Source organism: Micromys minutus (assembly GCF_963924665.1).
Source record: "Micromys minutus genome assembly, chromosome: 5".
NCBI lineage: Eukaryota > Metazoa > Chordata > Mammalia > Rodentia > Muridae > Micromys > Micromys minutus.
Window position 1 is genome coordinate 80,793,067 of NC_137974.1, and position 18,859 is coordinate 80,811,925.

Consider the following 18,859-nt stretch of genomic DNA (forward strand, 5'->3'; position numbering starts at 1 on the left):
ACAGAAGCACTGGAGGCCTGTGGGTAGAAAATTTGAAAGGGCTGGATGGTCTTAACATGGGATCGACATGGCTCAGTGGTTAAGAGCACTGACTGCTCTTCCAGAGGTCTTGAGTTCAAATCCCAGCAACCACATGGAGGCTCATAAACATCTGTAATGAGATCTGATGCCCTCTTCTGGTGTGTCTGAAGACAGCTACAGAGTGTTTATATACATAAAATAAATAAATATTAAAACAAAAACATGGGGTCAACAGACACCGAGGCCAGTGTACATAGAAATGGCCACATAGTTGATATTTAATGTGGTTTGAATGAATCCAAAGTTGATGTTCTGGGAGCTTGTTCTCCCATGATTCCACACTGAGAGATGGTGACTCCAGACAGAATGTCCTGGATGGTGGTTAGTCATATGAGCACTTGCCCTCTGACGACTGGTAATGGCCTCTCTTATGTCATCCTCAGCATGCAAGGATTTCACATGCGTTCCTGCCACCACATTCTGACGCAGCCAGAAGGCTGTTCTCAGAGGCCAAACTGATAGGGCTATTGATCTTTTGGCCTCCAACAATGGACTAAACTGAGAAAACCTCTCCTGTATGTATAACCCATCACCAGATACTTTACAGGACTAAGAGCACAGTTTCTCTAGTTACTCTAGGACTCAGCTGCCGTGGGGTGACTGAGAACAAATGGGTACAGCTGTGTTCCACAGAACATCACCGTGGACCCCAAAACCTGAGTCCTACCTATCTGCCCCACGACATGCTTCCTTTCAGATTTTACAATGACTGAGAAATAGAAAACCTTTCCCAGCTCATGGGTTGTAGGAAACGTGGGGTGGGGTAATAGTTTGCATCCCCATAGTCTAGGAGGTAAAGGCAGGAACTCGGATCATCACCTCCCATTGATCTGTGGTCCTCACCTTGTGTAGAGTAGAACCCTAGGGCACAAGCAGAGGCCAGGAGCCTCTCCATCCCAGTCTCAAGATGCTGCTGGGGATGCCTGCCAGGCTGAGCATTCCTGGTGCTCCACACCAGGGTGACTAGAAGAGGCAGTGATGGGGAGAGTTGTTTGCTGGTCCTGGTCACTTCCTGGCATTTTTTTTCTCTAGCCCTCTATTGCATTCTTTAGCCTGCCTTTTCCAAAATCCTCAGACTTGTGAGATGTGACAGCTCCATGTTCTCTGACAAACAGACCGTGGCTCATCAGCTTTCTGATTTTTAGAAAATCCACTTCAGGGCCCACTGTGGAATTGTGTTCTCTCCACAGCTCTCCTATGGGACTCCTCCAAACAGGAATAATGGCGCACCCAGCATCCTAGGTGATCCTGCTTGGATGCTGGGCTGATGCCAGGCTGAGGAAAAGTACATTACCTTTTATTTCCTCTCCGTGGCTGGATTTAGGCTGTTGCCTCAGATGCTAGTCGATGTAGTTTCTGGATAATCTATTTTTCCTTTGCTCGCTTACAAGCAATTTCGAAGGCTCTTGTACAAATCATTGTTAGTCATCCCTATATTTAGCTTTGAGCTGAATCAATCTGATGGCTTCCAAGCAGAGAAAGGAGAGAGAGAGAAAGAGGGGGCAATCTTTGATATTTTGATAAAGGTGCCCTTTCCCGCAATTTCCACTTTAAAAAATAGAACTGTGCGCTCCGGAGGTGGGTGTGAGCTGTGGTAACAGATGCAGTCAAAGGAAATTATGTAAAAAAATCATACTTATGTCTAAGTGACCGTGCAGTGAGGAGCCACTTCCCCCTCTGTTTGGCTCAAATTACCATGGGAACAGTTTGTGTCTTTGGAGAGGTGCTTGAGGAAGGACTGCATCTGGCAGACTACCTTCCACACAAGCCCTGCACGGCCAGCCGGACAGAGCTCACGGCGCATCGCTTGCTTTTCCCGTAGCATCGCTGCCGCCCCAGAGACCCGTCTCCCACTGCTAAACCTCGGGTGCTTTCTGAGCCCGTGATAGTTAATAAAGGGAAGAAAGCCACCTGGTAAAAAACCCTCAGGTTAGCAAGTCCAGCCTGGAAGAGCCTGGGTAGAGGGACATAGTCTAATCCTTTTGGTTTTTTTGTTTGTTTGTTTGTTTTATGTTTTTTGGTGTGTAATAATTCAAACCATGTCCTGCCTGGCAAATTTGTTCAAAATGGGACAATTCAAACACTGAGAACCTGCCCTAGTGCCAAATTTCCTGTCTCTTCCCCCTTGAAGCATCACCAGGGCAGGGCACTTAGAAAGCCATAGAAGACATTAGAGGATCTGGGGACCCAGCTAGGTCCCCACCACCACCATTGTCTTGACCCTGTGGAAGTCCTTCCCCCTGTTGTTCAGCTCTGTCCCACATCAGAGCAGCTGGTTGTCAGAAGTTGGCTGCATCCTGGATGGAGCTGGAGCCAGGATGGAGCTGGAGGATTCTCACCCTCAGATCCTGCCTAGATAATAACGCAGGATGCTGAGGGCCGGGGACTGGAATCCAGCCATTCTAGGTTCGCCAAGGAGATTCAGACACATGGAGGACAGCCACTGTGTCATGACTGCCCATTATGTTTAGAACCTGCGTCCTCTAACCACATGCACTTCCCAGCATACCGTATCAGCCAATGGCTCCCACAGCCCATACACAAGTGTCCATATGTAGCCTTCTCATTTTGTACTCTCCTGGATCTAGATAATTAGGCCCACAAAGCAGGAGATGTGTTTATTTTATTCACCCAGCACAACGCCTGCCAAGTTGTAAGTATTTGCTGCAGCTACAAATCAGTGGGTGGTCTATAGAGCTTGCCCATGAGAAATCATCTCTTAGGACACTTTATCTTGGCCAGAGCCAGGTGTATTGTTTGTAGAGCCCCAGTCTCAACAGGTTAGCTGATTGGGATTGCGTCTTCTCCGCCCAGTTAATCTTTGAAAGATCAGCCTCTGCCCAAGCTAAGTAGCCGAGGCTCTGCTTGCCCTGGAGAGACTGAGCCCTTGGCTGGGTCTGTGATCATCATCGTCCTTGGTCTGGTGCCCATCAGAGGGGACAATATCTGTGCACTTAAAGTTGTGTGTGCTTCCCCTTGGAACCTAAAGGGTTCTCATCCCTGGCTACCTAGTAGAATCCTTTGGAATCCACTGGAAAAGCTTCAAACACCTGCTTTCATTCACAGAATAATATTACATTTCCATCCATCTCTGGGCACTATTTCCCATCTCCAGGACTACTAATGCTCCCTGGGTGACCCCCCCCCCAATCAAGGCCTGCTGTGCTAGGGAAGCCCAAGTATACAGACTTACCAGCAGCCACGGTTGTAGGACTGGCCAGCAAGCAAGTCAGAGACGGCGTAGATCGAACACTGACTATGTGGCGGTGGCTGTTCTAATTGTCCCAGTCCTAGTTGACATATTAGTAGCCAATGCCTCTTTTGCTTTATGGTCTGTACCAAGTACTTTACCCCAGGTCTCTGCTAAGTGCTTCAACTGCATCTGTTTATCTATAGCTAAGGCAGGATGAAGCCTGGAGAGCCCAAGGCATTTGCCTGAGGAGAGGGATTGAGAAGGATGTTGGGAGGGGACACCCACCCGGGTAGCCTGCTTTAGAACTTGAGAGCCTCACCTATAAAACCCAAGTGAGTCTGTGTGGAAAGATGTAGGAGAGGAGACCCTACTGCCAATGTGAGGTGGGTGGACACCTGCTGTGTGATTAACAAAGCCTCCGTGAAGGGTGAGGTCAGAAAGGGACCTGGGGTAGCATTTCTGCTGCAGGAGTAACTAGGCTAAGCATGTCTACTCCTTGTATGGCACGCACTTCTGCTTCCTGACTTCTGAGGTGAATATGTTTACCCATAACCCAGGAGACCTCCTCAGAGGGGAAGATGGTCACTGTCCTTGTTTACTCAGGAGACACGGAGACAAAGAAGGGCCACTTGGTAGGGTGGGTTCCCTTTTTGCCTTTTGAAAGAGTGACCTCCTAGATGGTCTCATTGCCTTTAGAGAGAGACGCGGGACACAGGTGTTGACCATGAGCTAACTAAGCACCATTTGCTTGACTTTCCCAACATCCATCCCTACCTCTATTGCAAGTGACCCTTCGTCTTGCCTACTTGGGACCCCTGGCTCAAAGTGGTTGCACCACCTGTGCCTGGATATGTGGGATAAACAAGTTAAGCAGCAACAAGATTTTCTTAGGCACGATATGGCCTCTGTCCATTTAGGCTGCTGTGACAGAAAACCACAGAATAGGTAGCTTATAAATGACAGACCTTAATTTCTTGTAGATCAAGAAGCTAGAAGTTCAAGACCAAAGAGCAGTTAGATTAAGTTTCTGGTTAGCAGACAGCCATCTTTTTTCTCTGTGTTTGCTCATACTAGGAAGGAAAGGGAACTCTTTGAGGGCTCTGCAGTGAGGGCTTTATCATCACAATCTGACTACTTGTCAGACATCCCAGCACCAGCTATCCCTTTATGGACATTTAGCTTCTTAAATTATGAATTTGGGTGTGTATAAGGTCAATCATTAGATGCGGATAGCATCTAAACCAGACCAGCCAAGATTCAGTTCTGAACCTTGACTAGTGCAATCTTTGTAAAAGAGAAGCTCTCTCAGCTGAACCATAAATTGGAAACTGAAACACGCTGTCAGCCATCTTGGCTCTACATGGTAAGGACTGAATAGAGAATGAAGAGAGCAAGGAATGTGTCCTAAGAAGAGCTCCTTTGCCTCGGCTACCTATATCTCTCATCTGTGGGACTCAGTATCTTGCAAAGCCAACTTATCTTGGTTGATGTGTGTGTGTGTGTGTGTGTGTGTGTGTGTGTGTGTGTGCATGTGTGTGTTCACATGTTAGAGCATGTGCACATGCAGGTGCATATGCACATGTACATATAAGCACATGTACATATATGCACATGGAGGCTACATGTCAAAAGTAGGTGTCTCAGACTCATCTTACCTCGTTTTTGAGACTGGTTGGGTTTTGTTTGTTTTGTTGTTGTTGTTGTTTTTTTACCAAACATGGAGCTCACATCTCAAAGTTTGGGCCCTGGCCTGTCTCCCACACTGGGGTAGCAAATATGTGGCACCTTGTACAGCCTTTGGTCTGATGCTGGATATCTGAACTCAGGTCTCCATGCCGGTGAGACAAGCTCTCTACAGGCTGAGACATCTCCCCCGCCCTGGAGTTGGGGTTCTGAACAGAACTGAGAAGGTTCTAACAGGAGCATGAAGGCCAGTGTTTCTTCACCCTGGCTCTCGGGCTTCTTAGAGCCATGGCTTCCACGTCTATGGAATGAGGAGGGTATCACCCCCCCTCACACGGCCGCAGTGGGAACCAACGGCAATTCTTTCGTGAAGTGTTGGCAAATGGTGGGGCAAGGTAAGAGTCCATCCGTTTTCACAATGTTTCAGACGAGCGAAAATTGTCACCTAGGGTTCGAGGCATACAGGAAGAACTAAGAACAGTGACCCTGGTCTCAGGAAACGAAATATTAATCGGCAGACGACAGCCAGTGAGAATTAGAAAACCCAGAGCCCAGTTACAAGTCAGCAAGCAGTGCAGACTATTTCAAACTTCCATGCTTCAAGTGCGTGAGTGGGAAGGGATTCCCTTGGGATGTTGCCAGACTCCAGTGAACATTGTCTGCAGGGTCAGACACTTCCAGCAATGGCGGAGTCTGGAGATGGGGGCAATGGGTAAGAAATCCCTTGACCTGGCTGAAGCTGATTCCTTCTGAATATTTGTTTTTTTAAGCCACTATTTTTGTTTTGTCGTTTTTATTCCTATTTTAATAATGTCCTCTCTCACTCAAGAATGTCTTCTTTCCTTTTGTGGGGGTGTACAAATAGCGACAGTAAAACTGACCAGCTCTGGCTGGTAAGCCATTGATTTGACATCAATATTTTGAACCCATTGAGATATGCCTGTCAGCGACACCATCGGTTTAAACTTGCCATGTGTATAGGGTGAGGACGGGAAGGAAGGAGGGCGTTCATCTGCTCTAGTCCTCAGCACCACAGTATAGCTGTGGTGGAACAGTCTTCTCCACTGGCACACTCCTGAATGTGGTTTTGACGAAATCGTGTGTGCACATGGTGTCCTCGGGTGTCTAAGACATTTGGTCTTAAAGACTTGGACAGTTATCTAGAACTCCAGCAAACTGGATCCACAGTTTCTCTTCCCTGGCTCCTCCCGGCTCCTCCTGGCTTCTCCTGGCCCTTGGTTTTCTGCCTGTTTTTGCCTGCCTTCTACTTCCGGCGCCGCCCTCTCTTGCCGTCCTTCTACTTCCGGTGCCCGGGCTCTTCACAATCTCCAGCTTCATCATCTCCCGGGGCCGGCAGACTATGGCTCCAGTCCTGCCACCCCTGCTATGGTTTTCTTGCTGCGTCCTTCGTGCTTCCAGCTCCGCCTGTGCTGCAGTCCTAAACTCCTAAAAAGGCCTCACAGAAGAAACCTTTTATTGGGCCCTACGTTGCAATACCAGGGGCGGCAACGCAGTAGGATGTCCCCAGCTGAGTTCCTAAGAGCTTTAATGGCTCGCTTGTGTAGTGAGAGACGTGGGTGTTCGAACCAATTACAGCACCACACCACATGCTAATGGAGGTTTGTATCTGCACCCAGTCATGGCAGTTGCTTTGTTAGGCCACCAGGCAAATGTTCCTGTTCTAGCCTTGTTGCACGTAGAGTAGTTCACTGCGGCTTGTTACAGGAAAAAGTCTGCTACAAAGTGTTTGAGAAGCCCTGGATGGGGATGTGACTTTAAGGCGTGGGTGGATCGGCAGCGATTATTATGTTGTTTTCACAAGGTGTCCGAGGAGTGCTCAGGACAGCTGTTACTGGTAGGAGGGTAGTCCACCTGGCTGTTTTACTGATTGGCCTTTTGTTTGAGGTAACCAAGGCAACAAGGGAGTGCCCAACAGCTGCCAATTATGGAGCCAAATTGCTGGTCTCTCTCGCTGTCCTTGCTTATTTATGGGAACGCGTACAGCAGGAGCCCTTCAATAAGAACTAAAGAACTCATGATCTCAGCAGACGTAAACTGTGCTTTGACTGTGTAGGACACCCGCCCAGAGCCCCAGGGATGGGTAAATTCCCCTGTCTACCTCAAGACTAGTATCCTCAGTTAGCAGAAGAAAAATGTTACTCTGTTGCGATGAGACAGCTGGAATTTGAGAGGGGAAGATTCCAAAGAAGTGATTGATTAGCTGGGGGAAAGCGTCCTGGTAGTCTGTCCAGGGAGCCCCCGAGGCAGTGAACAGACTCTAAGATCTAAGCACTTGAGGGAAATTCTACAGGTCCGGGGGAGACCAAGTAATGGGAACTGAGAAGTGACTGGGTGTTCCAGAGATGACCCTACACTGGGAAATGTGGAGTACTCAATTAGAGAAGAAACGACTCTAGGGGTGAGGGAGGGGATCCGAGGCATTCTGTGGAGACCTCAGAAAAGCTGTGGGGGTAGCAGTCTAACCTGTCATACTGAAGCCTATAAAGCCAACCTATGCTGCAGTGAATCACCTGCCTGCCAAGGTAATGTTCAACACTCCCGAATGAAGAGATTATAGTCTCTCTACAGTATTACCGTCACCGTGCACAGCATACACTCTAGAATAGCCGGACAGTTGATAAACAGGAAGCATCATCACCTGATACCAAGAGGAAAGTGGTCATCAGGGATGCAGAGATGACAGGGAGAAACTCATAAGAAACTCATAAGACAAACAACCTTAGGAAGCTATTATGTATTTTTTCAGGAGCCCTAACAACCGTGTGGGTATAATAAGCAAATAAATGTGATGCTTCCCCAGAGCGACAGATATAAAAGCTGATGTGTGATGATTATGGCTTTTGAAGGAGAGACAGGAAGTATTTCTTTAAAATGCTGGAAATATGATGGCCAAAGACATTTCAAAGTTGAGGGAACCTATCAAGCCCTCCAAACCTAATAAGTTCTCCAGATCCTGAGCATTCTACATAAAAAGGGCCATTTTTGTACAGCACAGCACACTTTGAACACCAGAAACACATCTCTAAAACATTAAAACTAGGATATTTCCAAAAGACTCCAAGCTAAAGAAAAATCTCAATGTACTGCCTGATTAAGAGAATTAAATGGTATCATCAATAGTGTCAGGGATTTGTTCTTGCCCAAGGAATGGGTCTCACTGGCTGCCTATTTCCTCAGTCTCTGCTCTGCTCTGCTCTGCTTGCAGACAGGAGCCTAACATAACTGTCCTCTGAGAGGCTCCGCCCGGCAGGTGGTTAGACAGATGTAGAGACCCACCACCAAATGTTGGATGGAGCTTAGAAGGTTCTTGTGGAAGAGTTGAAAGGAGGATTGAGAAACTCAGAGGGGATTAAAGACTCTACAAAAAGACCAACAGAGTTAACTTATCTGGACCCTTGTGGGCTCTTAGAGACTGAACCACCAACCAAAGAGCATGCATTGTCTGGACCTAGGCCCATGGTTAGCTCTTGTGCAGTTCTGTCTTCATGTAGGTCCCCACAACTGGAGTGGGGGCTGTACCTGAATCTATTGCCTGTGGATCCTGTTCCTCTTTCTTCTCTAGCTTTAGTGGGAGAAGATGAGCCTTGGTCCTATAGTGACTTGATGTGCCAGGGTGGTTTGGTATGGTGTGTGTGTGTGTGTGTGTGTGTGTTTTCCTTCTCAAAGGGGGTAGGGATAAGGGGACTAGGAGGAGAGCGGCAACTGCAATCAGGATGTAAAGTTAATTCATTAATTAATGGAAAGAAAGAATTAAAAGAAGCTCATTTTACCAAAAAAAAAAAAAAAAAAAAAATTAAGCCTGGTGAGAATGCAAATGAACATGAAGTGAATACAGAGGGAGGAATGATGGGCAAAGCACTGTTTCTTTCAATTCAGCTTTTAAAATTAAGAAACATTAAGAAAATATATGGACTATATAAATTTGGAGTTAAAGTATAAAAAAGTGGTGCAAATATGGAAAGGAAGAATGTGGAAGATTCTCACATGTTTATATGAAGTAAAATATTGGCCATACACAGACAGACACACACACACACACACACACACACACACACACACACACATTAATCTTCACATTAGCTGCTAAAACCTCAAGGTCAGTAGAGAAGATACAATCAAAAACTAAACACTGTTCGACTAACTCCAAACAAGAAAGGAAGGGGAAAAGGAATACCAAACAGATGGTATAAAATGAATAAATAGAAAACAAATCATGATATTTGTTAAACATTTCAATTAAAAGTAGCTTGTCAGGCTGGATACAAGGAGAAGATTCATTTATGTTGCACTTATTAGACAAGCACTTTAAAAATAAAGGCACAGAGGAGTTAAAAGCCAATGAAGGCAGAAAGAGATCCTGCCATCACTAATTATAAAAAAAATTGAGCACTTTTATTAATTTGTCAAGGTAAACATCGAGAAATTCTGTCAGGGACAAGGAGGAACATTTTGCAATGATGTTGGGTGGGGGCTGAAACATCTAAACAGTCCTCCTGGATATTCGTGTTAGTGCTCTCCATCACTGTGACAAAAGAGCCCAGAAAAATAAAAGAGAAAAAGCTGGGCTCATAGCTGCAGTCCGGGCTGTGTGGTCTCATTGTTTTCAGGATACAGGGGCAGAGCACCTTTGCTGGAAGATGCAGGAAAACAAAGTGGCCATGAAAGAGAAGGAAGGAGGGAGGGATGGAGGGAAGGAAGGAGAGAAGGAGGGAGGGAGGAGGAACAAAGAGAAACAGGGAATCAGGAATATGTGGATGGAAAATGTAATAAACCACTTTTAAAAGTCTCAATAGGTCTTTAAAGTGTCGGAAAAAATAAAATCATCTTCTCCCACATCAACAGAATTCAAATACTGATTAATAATAAAATATCTAAAAATGTCTGGATGAGTATTTGGAAAAGAAGCTGTGTTCTGTGTATGAGAGGAGAAAAGCAATTAGAAGTTAATGTGGGGCTGAAGAGACAACTGGGTGGGTAAGGTGTATGCTGCAGAAGCATGGGTACCAGAGTCCAGAGTCCAAATCCCAGGCGCCAGTGTGAAAGCAAGCATGGCAGTGGGCATCTATCACCTCAATGCTTAGGGCCACAGGGACAGGTGGATCTCAGATCCTCACTGGCTGCTAGTCTAGCGGAAGCTATGAGTTCCAGATTTACCAAGTGACCATGCTCCCAGTTAATGAGGGTCAGAGAAGTGATTCAATGGGTAAAGGCACCTGACCTGCAAGACTAAAGACCAGAATTCAATCCCTAGAAATCATGTAAAGGTAAAAAGAAAATCCCAACTTCATAAAGGTATCCTCTGACTGCCATGTGCATGTTCTGAAATGCCTCCTATATACCTCATACAGACAGACAGACAGACACACACACAATGTTGACCTGTGGCCTCAACACATACATGCATGAAGGAGTGTACCCACCCACACATGTGAACACACATGCACACACCACAGTCACAACAATAAAAGTATTTCAAGTTAATAAGATGCATGACTATTTGTGGCATGTAGCTTAGAGAGAAATATATAGCAGCAATTTATTATGTGAGAAAAAGAATAAAATTAAAACCAGGAATATAATATACTGCTCAAAGGAGTTTGGGGAAATGATTAAATTTTTTAAAAAAATAGAAAAGAAGATAATTAAATAAAATTGCAAAAAGGAAAGCAATAGAGGAAATCAATGATATTAAACTTTATAGCCAGGATACATGACAGAGGGAAAGATGGAGAGAAAATGCAAGTCTTAGAAATCTGAGAAGAGCCATCACTACCAACCTTACAGACAGAACGGTAGTAAGAGAATAGTGCAGAAACGTTATGCCGATGTTTTTAATATTTCAACATGTGAGAAAGATTTCTTCAAAGATATAATTATTAAGCTGATCTGCCATGCAATAAAAGCGAACCTCTCTCTGCAGTCACCTTGGCTGTGATCCTTGGTTTGGGGACCGCAGGTGCAGGGACCGGTATTGCTTCCCTGGTCACCTCCCAACAGCAATATGCCCAGCTTAGCCTCACCATAGACAGAGATCTTCAGGAGCTACAGGAGGGGTTAGAAAATCTAAAAGATTCCCTGGTCTCCTTGTCTGAGATAGTGCTACAAAATAGGTGAGGTCTTGACCTGGTGTTCCTGCAAGAGGGAGGCCTCTGTGCAGCCCTCAAAGAGGAGTGTTGTTTTTATTCTGATAAGACTGGCCTAGCCCAAAATAGCATAGAAAAGATCAAAACTAGTCTAAAAGAAAGAAAACGCAACAGAGAGCAACAAGAATCCTGATATAAAAATTGGTTTTCCACCTCCCCCTGGCTCTCCACCCTGCTCCCTAGACTTTTGGGGACCCTTGTAGGTGTCTTGTTACTTTTTGCATTCGGCCCCTGTGCTTTTAACAGATTAACCAGCTTCGTTAAGTCACAGATTTATTTCACCTTGAGCAAACCAGTCACAGTCCACTATCATCGGCTCGACATCTGAGGCTCCACTGAAGACCTTTTGTCTGCTGGGGCGGAGAGAACATTCGCTGGTCTTCAGTTCTCTACCCTCACTGTAGAGACAGAGCTTCTCTGGTACTGCAGGCTGTGGAGACATCTGTGACAGAGTTGGTGACCCCCGGCTCCTAATAGTGGCTGAGGGCCATAAGCTGTGGAGTTGCCAATGACGGGTATATTGTGGTGCCACGGTCCAGGTGCACACCACTTAATGACTGCAGGGTAACCCCATTACAGGATTATTGTGGGTCTACTGCCCGGATGCCTTTCACGACTACCAAAGGCCCAATTAAGGCCATTGGCATGAGATGTGATGCCGGGAGTGGGTGCCACCCACATAGCCTAAATCAGGGGCCCTTCCCTACTAGGACCTAACAGAGCCTGGTCACCACAGTACTGGACGTGGGTGCCAGCCACATGACCTAAGACAGGCTCTCCATCGACCCTCTTACCATGGCCACCCCCCAACTTTTATAAAGAAAGAAGGGGGAGATGTTGGGAGCCGGAGTCCACACAATGATTTCCTCGCCCCCATTCCCCCTACATGAGAGCATGAACTTTACCCAGGCCCCTGATATTTACATAAGATTAGCTGTACTCCAGAGTTCCTCAAGCAAACAACTGAAAAGATATCTCTGTGTGCCATGCCTTCATTCCACCTCCTTGTTTGTGCTAGCTTAACATGAACCCTGAGAAGCATTAAACAGACCTTGACAAGTCTCTGCTTGGTCTTGCTCCTCTTTCTCACCTGTTTCTCTTCCAGGCTTGGTACCCCTCAACCCCACTAATAACTGGGTCCTGCGGGACTGGACACAAAGTAAATACTTTCTGCATTATAGCATGTATGCTCTTTTCACACTAACATTTCTGTGTTTCAATGTCATTCATTTAAATAGATATGCATATATATGATAGATAATAGATGATAAATTGATAGATGATAAGTGATATAAAATAAATGATAAATAAATAGATGATAAATATATTGATAGATAGATAAATAGATAGATAGATAAATAAATAGATAGATAGATAGATAGATAGATAGATAGATAGATAGATATGTAGGTAGATAGATATGTAGATAGAGTGTAGCTAGCTACACAGCCTACATGACCTTGAATTTGAGATCTTTCCATTTTGGCTTCACAGGTGCAGAAATGAAATGACAGGTGTACATCACCATGCCTTGCTTTGTGTGTGTGTGTGTGTGTGTGTGTGTGTGTGTGTGTATGTGTGTGTGTGTCTGGGTGTCTGTGTGTACGTGTCTGTCCATGTATTATGGGTATATGTGTATATGTGTATATGTATGTGTATTGTGTATGACTGTTTGATAAAGGTGATAAAGGACCTACCATTAGTGGAATGCCAGCCTAGTCAGTATCCAATTTCCTCAACAATCTCAGGAGCTCCTGGGAAAGAAAGGACCGTGAAGGTTGGGTGCTTTGACAATGAGGTCTGCTATGAAAACCTGGAGACATAAGCACACACCTGTCTTCTTGATCACCAGTATATTTGTTTCCTGAGGATCTCATTACAAAGTACAAGCATCTGTTGCCTTAAGATGCCTTAACAAACTATTCTCTCATAGCTCAGAAAGCTAAAGTGTTCTCAGGATCAATCCCTGCTGGGTGCTGAGAGAATCTTGTCCACATTTCTCTCCAGGTTTCTGCATTAACACTAACCTCCTCATGTTCCCTGGTGTTTCACTTCATCACTGCCATCTCTGCCTCTTAACACTTTCCCTGTGTATCTCAACAATCTTTCCCCTCGGTACACGTCTGCCTATCTCTCCTCCCATACTTAGGACACCAGTCAGATTAGATTAAGTGTCCAACCTACTCAAGCATGACCTCACTATCCCTTTAACAGCCCTACTCAGAAATCCGAGGCTCTAAAACAAACTCACCTTCTCAGGAGATAATATTTCTACAGCTTGAACCTGAAATGCCCTCCCTCACATGCACACACTGAAATGCTCTCCATCCCAGGCACACAAACTCTTGTGCTGAACACTCAGTTTCTAGATGGTGGTGCTATTTTGGAAGGTTCTAGAAACTTTAGGAGACAGTCTAATTGGGGGGAATGGGGCACTGGGATTGTGCCTTTGAAGGTTCTCTCATACCTTCGTCTCCTCTCCTTCCTTTGTTTCCCAGTGTACACACAACTGCCTATCCTCTGGTCCTTGCTTGAGTAGCCTCCTTCCCTTCCATGTGCTCTTACTGCCATGATGTTATATCCAAGTGCATGAAGCCAAGCAACTGTACACTGACCTCTCTGAAACTGTGTGCAAAATAAATGTTCCCTCCCTGTAGTTATTCTTGGTCATAGCCTCCCAGAAGTAACTAATACATGAAATAGTCCAGTGTGGCCAGGAATATTACTTTTCTACAGATAGCCCAGAGGCTGACCAGCTTCCTGAATCTGCGGAGCCAGGTCAGAGATGAGATCCTGGCAAGAGCGAAGCATGCCTTCCGAGGCAATCTTCTGCCCCTTCCCACTTCTTCCAGAACCTTGATGCTTACATCACCAACCAGCAAAAAGCTAGAGTCATGGAAGTTACACAGGGGACAGCATCCTGCCTGTATCCAAGTGGCTATCCACTGAGCCTGAAGGGAAAAGAAAAAAAATCCTCAAAGAAGTATTTACTCCCCCGGGAGTATTGCAAACTGGGCATCTGCTGGAGCTGCAGAGAGTGTCGTCAACTGCAGAAATAATAGAGATGGAAGAGACCCACACAAGCACAAAGGGTGGGGAGGTGGGAGTGAGGGTTGGGTCTTGGAGAAGTGTTTTCAGCATTGTGAGGGAAGAGAGGATTCTAGTAAGAAAGCCTGCCCTGCCCAACAGGCCACCCAATTCTTGCCTAAATTTAACAAAGCACCCAAGGCCCGATTTCCAGGGGAGACAGATGAACAGAATGTATCTGCACAGCGGGGCTTGCTCAAACATGATTTATTCCCCCATAATTCACAGAGCAACCCAAATGGAGAGGAAGTGGCTAAGAGCTGAGAGCAGCTGATGAAGAATTTATTGGAGTGGTTTGTAAGACAGTACCAGGATGTGAAAGCCATTTATTTTCCAATTTGTAAATCAAAATGTTCTGGCTCCGGCAGGACAACTAAGGCTGATGTTAAAAGCTGTAGTGTGTAAATCAAAACAAATTTTGCTGCTGGGAATTTAGAAACTCGAGTCTGAGTTCAGCCCGCTCCTGCTTCCTCTGGCAGCAAAGTGCCTCCCTCTCATAGTTCCCACCCGGTAGAATCAGTCTCCCTTGCTGTAAGGATAGTCAACACTGCCCTTCAGACATCCCTACCCAGACCAGTTTGGGTTCTGGGCTCTGAGCTCGGAATGCATTTTTGTGGGCTTAAAAACAGTGCTTAAGTAAGGTAGTATCACCACGGGCCCAGAGAAGGCTGAACCTCTTAGATCTTGGTTGCCTCTTAGAGGTTTGACCTACTTAGGGTCCGCTGGCCATCCGCCCCTGTGCTGCTCAGCTCCTATCACTATGACAAAATGCTTGAGGGAAACAGTGCACAAGGAGGAAGAGTCCCTTGGCTCACTATTTGGAGGCTCCACTCTATGTTTGCTCAGTCACATTGTGGTGGACATGTTGTGTGGTAAAGGACCGAGCACTTGATAGAGTGAAGCTGTTTCATGCTAGCCAAGAAGCAAAGAGAAGGCAACCCCCCTTCTGTGAAACCAATCTACAAATCCACCAGTGCATTAACCCATTTTTGATTCCAGAGCACCATGGTCCCCACTGCCTCCCTAAAACATCTCTGATCTCGATTACACTGGGGCAGAGGCCTTGAAATCATGAGCTTTTTGGCACATCGAAGACTTAAACCATGAACCCCCCCCCCCCCACACACACTATGCCTTTCGGGGTCACATTGCTATTGGCAAGGGCTTTCTGAATGCCCAGCGCTCTTGTGAACGCTCTCCATGATGTGGTGGCTTAATGAGAAATGTCCCTCATAGTCTCACGTATTCAAGAACTTGATCCCCAGTTAATGGTGCTGCAGCAAGAGTTCTCTGGAGGTACAACCTTGCTGCGGAAGTAGCATCACGCTACTTCCTGTTCTCTTTCTCTGCTTCCTGTGTATGGATGAAAGTGTCCTCCAGCATCAGGCTCCGCCTCTCCTGCCATGACAGACTGTCCTTCCGCAACTGGAAGCTGAAATAAGCTGTCTTTTTAAATGTTGCTTTTGTAGGGATGTTTTTATCACAGAGACAGAAACCCAGGAATCGAGGAGAATTCCAAGCATCCTCATTCATTAGTTATTCAGATCTGTTGATTCAAGAATTAATGGGAGTATATTGAACTGATGCCTCGGTAATTCCCCCTCAAAGCCTGGGTCTTTGGTGATTCCTTCTTTTTCTGCTCACTCCACGGAGCCGTAAGATGATCTCAGAGTCAGCCTTGAGAAATGTGGGCTTAATTCACTTCAATAATTTGCAAATAACTATAAAGGCTTGTTCCAGCCGGATTCAAGGGCTTCTGTCTTTTTAGCTACAAGTACCATTCAAAGAGCCATTTGCCTTTGGAATCCCCTTTGGCCTCACATGCTCCAGTGATCAAAGTCTGCTGTTTCCAAGATGGTGGGCTGGGGCCGAGGCTGCTACATTTGCTCTGATCTTTTTCCATCACTACTTCCACTCCCCTCACTATTTGCACCCCTACTTCTGCCTGCTCCCCTCCCACAAGCTCCTGGCATGCCCCCTCAGAACTAACTGGAAGGGTGCCCACCAACCTCTCCCCTAGATAATAAGCTCTCTGGAGAGTCTTTTCAAAACAAGAGAAACGTCAACCTGCCTCCAAGAAACGCAAACAAGGAACGTCCTGACCTACATACCCCACTAGGCAGTGCCAATCGGGCCTGTTTCATCACCCCGAAGAGCTATTTATTCTTGGTAAACAAAAAGATCCTTTTCTTTGTGCGCAATGATAGAAAACCCACAGAGAGCACTGCAACTGTAGAGCATGCGCCTCACGGAGAGGGCTGTTGCCAGCCCAGCCCATGCTGCATCTGTACATATCTGAGAATAGAAACCCCATCCTGGTCCAGGGCTGCTGCTGGAGACCCCTGTTCTCCATGCCACCTGCTAAATGTAGCCCCCACGGGCTCTGGTTGAGGGTTCCCTACTAGAGAGCCCAATTTCTTCCATGAATCAAGTATAATGTATCGCTCAAGTATCCCCACCCACATTCTTGCTTTAGGGAGGGATGCCTGGCCCCAGACTGGGAAGGAGGTCCCAGACCACAAAATCCACAGCGTACACTCTTCCCTGTCCAAAGTCTCACCGTACTCACTACAATTCTTACCCAATGTCTCCACTTTTCATGAACGCAGTGGCCATGTCTTTCCTGCTCTGCCTATGTGTGTGCATGCGTGCATTGTGGTTTTGTGTGTTTATTACATAGGTGCTGGAGAATCCACCTCATGTCCTCATGCTAGAAGATCAAGAGTCATCTCTCGATTTCCCGTGAACAGAGTCTTCGGTGCCTGGTGTGTGGGCTCCGGCACATTTCTGTGATTCAGAACAGCTGCCTCACACCAAACACCAAACCAACAGCAGAGGTGTAGTCCGTACGATGCCCTTTATATTATCAGAGATGCATCCTAAAGCCCCCAGGGGATGTCTGAACCACAGACACTACCAACCCTTTGCAGTAAGAGATCAGCAACACTGCTGTACAAAGAAGAGAATTTGAACAGTAGATAGTAATTGTGTTTATAAAGATAAAGAAAAGATATGTCCTGGGTTTTAGCACCAATGTTAGGAAAAAGATTGGAGAGGATAGGTTCTACGGAGGTGTGGTAAGGTGTGGGGGAAGGGGTGCCTCTGGTGGACCCATGTTAGGCATCCCTTCCCCCTGAGGGACCAACCACACGATGGTATTGTATAGAATAGAGTTTATTCAGGGCATGGGCAGGGGAGTTAAGAGGGTAATGGGGGCAGAGAGAGAGAGTTGGGGGGGGTAGAGAAGTAGAGGCAGGCCATGAGCACGTGGAGAGAGAGGGAGGGAATGAGGAGAGGAGGGACAAAGGGGCAAGAGCAAGAGAGCAAGAGAAGAGAGGAGGGGACAAGCGGCCCCTTTTATAGTGCCAGGTAACTATGTGGTGGAGTTTGAAAGAATCCTAACAGTAATGAATTGGAAACTTCTAGTTTGTTTGGAAAATCAGTCATGTCGAATGATGTTTGGCTGGGGCACACAGGTGAAAGGTATTTTTGCTAAAGCCGACATGTGAAGGAATGTTTTCCTAAAGCAGCCACAGGTGGAAGGATTTTTAGATATAGCAAACCTGAAAAAAATGCTTGAGGAAGGAATATAAATCTGACCCCACAGACAGTGGGAGACACTGAGCATTGGTGTGGTTTGCTCCGTTCGTTCATCTTCTTCACTAACGACACGCATGTATTGGTTCGCCTTATATAGCTTCATTGAGTTCAACTTGTGGTGATGCCGCCATTGAAAGAAATTCACTCAAGAACTGCTCTCGAGGCTCCTGGGGCAGCCTGTAGCTTCTTCAGACTCGCCTCAGGCAGGTTGATGTCCATGCCTGATGTCAGCCTGCCAAAGGGACTGGGCTGTAGGTGCCAGTTTGTGCCTGGCATTTGCCTGCTGAGAACGCTGATCTGCAGCTGCTGAGTTGTATTTGGTGTTTGCTCCGGGTCTGAACTGCTGCTAAAGAAGTTCAAGCTCACCCCCAAAGGACTATTGCCGAACAGGTCCGCTTCTCCCACATCCTAATAACTTTTCTTTCCACTACCTCTGCTGGTTGGTGGGCTAGAGAAGAAATTAAACCCTTATCAAAAGTCGGTTGCACAAAATGTTTGCTACATAGTAATCACCAACAGTTTGCAATGACTACGGCCTCTTACCATCTTTTCCTGTATCCACATGGCTTCCTGTGCTGGGGAGATGGTAAGTCCAACTCATAATCGATGAGACACCCAGAGGCTATGATGAAGCCAGAAGCCAGAGCAAGACTCCCTAAACCATGACAATGTCCGCTGACCTGGGGATTTAAAGGGACACAAAGAAAATGAAATTTACAGAGGGAGTATTATGGCACAGGCCAAGATCAAGAGCAAATCCTTTGAGTATCCCCTTTGTGTATCCCCATTTCACAGGAAGGTGTGTGGTATAGGAAGTGTCGGTAATTTACTTGAAATCACACTTTTTAAAGGGAAGGAGGGTCAGGGGGATCTAAGCCAGTGGTTCCCAACCTTCCTAATATGGTGACCCTTTAATACAGTTCCCCATGTTATGGCAACTCCCAACCATAAAATATTTTTGCTAATTCATAACTGTAATTTTGCTGCCATTATGAATTATAATGTAAATGTCTGTGTTTTCTTGGTCTCAGGTGACCCTTGTCAAAGGGTC